This window comes from Ammodytes marinus (genome assembly GCF_949987685.1).
Source record: "Ammodytes marinus genome assembly, chromosome: 14".
In the NCBI taxonomy this organism is placed as follows: Eukaryota; Metazoa; Chordata; class Actinopteri; order Uranoscopiformes; family Ammodytidae; genus Ammodytes; species Ammodytes marinus.
Genome location: NC_137218.1, coordinates 2665373 through 2668209, shown reverse-complemented (window position 1 = coordinate 2668209; position 2837 = coordinate 2665373). Strand labels below are relative to the sequence as shown.

At 42.7% G+C, this 2837-nt stretch overlaps 1 protein-coding gene across 1 annotated transcript in view; it reads left to right on the top strand.

Moving 5' to 3' along the window:
* Nucleotides 1-472: 472 nt before the first annotated feature.
* fgfr4 (fibroblast growth factor receptor 4) overlaps nt 473-2837 on the top strand; it is a gene marked incomplete at its 3' end in the record, with an annotated part of 28074 nt that continues 25709 nt past the window's right edge. Inside the window, exon 1 of the mRNA XM_080040867.1 lies at nt 473-1026. The remainder of the gene's footprint in view (nt 1027-2837) is intronic.

The following is a 2837-nucleotide window of genomic DNA, read 5'->3' as shown; positions in this document are numbered from 1 at the left end:
ACACACACACACACACACACACACACACACACACACACACACACACACACACACACACACACACACACACACACACACACACACACACACACACACACACACACACACACACACACACACACACACACACACACACACACACTCCTCCCCTGCTACTCCACTCGCCCCGCTCTCTCTCACACCATTGTTGTTGTGACTGCCGTCCGGTTAACAGGCAGAAGCGTAGTGAATGAGTGAGCGCGCTGTAGTGAGAGACTGTGTGTGTGTGTGTGTGTGTGTGTGTGACGCTCTCTCTCTCTCTCTCTCTCTCTCTCTCTCTCCCTCTCCCTCTCTCCCTCTCTCTCTCTCTCTCTCTCTCCCCCTCTCTCGCTCTCTCTCTCTCTCTCTCTCCCCCTCTCTCTCTCTCTCTCCCTCTCTCACGTTCACCGGGACGATCTCTCCTCACTCACTCGCTCGAGCGCCCTGCGTAAGGACACACGCTAACACACAACGCTATATATCGCAACTCAAATAACGAACTCTTTTAACTGAAATATCTCAAATATCTCTCCACACTGGATCTTATTTTAACTGATTCCCACATCAACAAAGGACTACATTGACCATTTAAATCGATTTCAACATTCTAGCTGGTCCTTATTTTGGTGTTTTTTCTACTTTTTTGTCGCGGTGGTTTGGAGTTGGCTTCAAGAACGGCTTGTTGGAAGTGGACTTTACCCCCACGGGAATCACAGCTCCAATGCCCGGTGACCAAGGCTCAAAACCCCGCAGCAGCTGTCGTTCATGACCCGGGGTTAAGGAGGGGGGGCTGGTTGTTTTTTTTTCTCATACTTTCTTTCAGCCTCTTTGAATGGATGTATAAGCTTTTCTACTTCTCGCGCGGATACGGAACAATATGAACCACATTTAAGACTATTTTTTTAAAGGTTTTTTGGAAAGCAACCCCTCCAAATGAGGATTTCAATAGCTGATCGTAAGGACCGGGACTAAGGAGTGATTTACCCCCCCATTTACATCACTGAAAAGGTGGGTGCACACAGACCGAGACAGCTGGCGGTGCTTGGAGACTTGTTTTCATTCATTTTCAGCGGAGTTTAGTCAAATTAGGCGCATTTTCGAGCCTTTGCTTTTGGGTTAATTCTACCTTTTTTTCATTAGTTTTTTTGCAGCGATGGTGTAGAAAACAGTGCTGAAATAACTTAGCAATAATGCCTGCTTCTACTTATGCACTTGTTTGCATTGTAAACCAGCGATTTATTCAACTTTTTGTCATTTTAACGTAGGCAAAATAAGTAGGCTACTTTTGCAGTGATTTTCTTGACAAAAAAATTGCTATTTTACTTGAATTAGGGCTTAGTAAAACGGTCTGTCTCTCAATGTACACAATGATTTACTCATTTGCATTGTAAACTAGCGAGTTAACCCACTTTTTGTCATTTTAAACATCAGATTAAGACGGAAATAAAAGCGCCTTCTTTCATACACGTATTTTGGTTTAACAGCTAAACGAGCCACAAATATTAGACATTGAACTGTACACACGTTGGGTGAACCCAGAGCGAGACAGCTGGAGATCCTTGGAGAGTTGTTTTCATTCATCTTACATCTACACGGCGAATTCTAAGTTATATTTTGCGCTTTTTCTGAACCATTTCTGTAAGGTTTTTCTACTTTTTTTCATCACTTTTGCAGCGATTGTGCAGGAATAAGGAGTAGTTTAACGTCAACAAAGGCATGATAAGAGGGTCTGCGTCTCCCATTTACACTAGGAATCACTCATTTGCATTGTAAACTAGCGATAAACGAACCATTACTGTGCGCAAATTTGCATTACTTTTCCAGGGACTTTCTTGAAAACCGGAGTTACTAGCCTACAACTCAAAATAAGACTTAAAAAAAGAAGCGTTGTTTTCCCCCACTACAGTAGGATTAACTCGTTTGCATTGTTAGCCAGCGATTTAATCCACGTTTTGTCATTTAAAACGTGAGTAAAACGGTGTAAAAAGTATCTTATTTGGTAGAGTGAGAGGTTTTAACAGCCCAACGAGCCACATATTAGACATTGAACCTTGAATCAGACAGTATTTGACGAGAGAGAGAAAACAAATCTGTTTGGAGTTTGATCCCTTGTGAGAAAACAGTGAAATAGAATCAACGCATTCAATTATATGGAAGAAATGACTGTGCGTGTGTGTGTGTGTGTGTGTGTGTGTGTGTGTGAGAGAGAGAGAGTGAGTGTGTGTGTGTGTGTGTGAGAGAGAGAGTGTGTGTGTGTGTGTGTGTGTGTGTGTGTGTGTGTGTGTGTGTGTGTGTGTGAGAGAGAGTGTCTGTCTGTCTGTGTGTGTGTGTCCGAGTGAACTTTTTTTTATCGCTAAAGTTACCAAAGAAACCGTCTTGTAATAATGCACGTATATCAAACTTGTTGCTGTGTTGATCGAATTGATTGACTGACTGACTGCGACACTATTTAGCCCCATATTAAGCCAGTAAAACCCTTCAAAAGTTATATATTAGAACCTATTCAACTACAGCCTAATAGTTACAAGTCTATTAGTGCTATGGGGCAGCTCATAGGTTTAGTATTATACGGACCGGGAGGGTTTAAGACTAACACATAGCTAATGATTGATTCAATAAGTGAGATTTACGAGACAGATAGCCTATGTTTAGTAGCCTATATTAACAAAATAAAAGCCTCCACACACACACACACACACACACACACACACACACACACACACACACACGCACACGCACACGCACACACACACACACACGCGCGCGCAGAGTGGAATACAGAAGAAGTATTTTATTTTTGGCAAAGCGAGCAGTCAGGC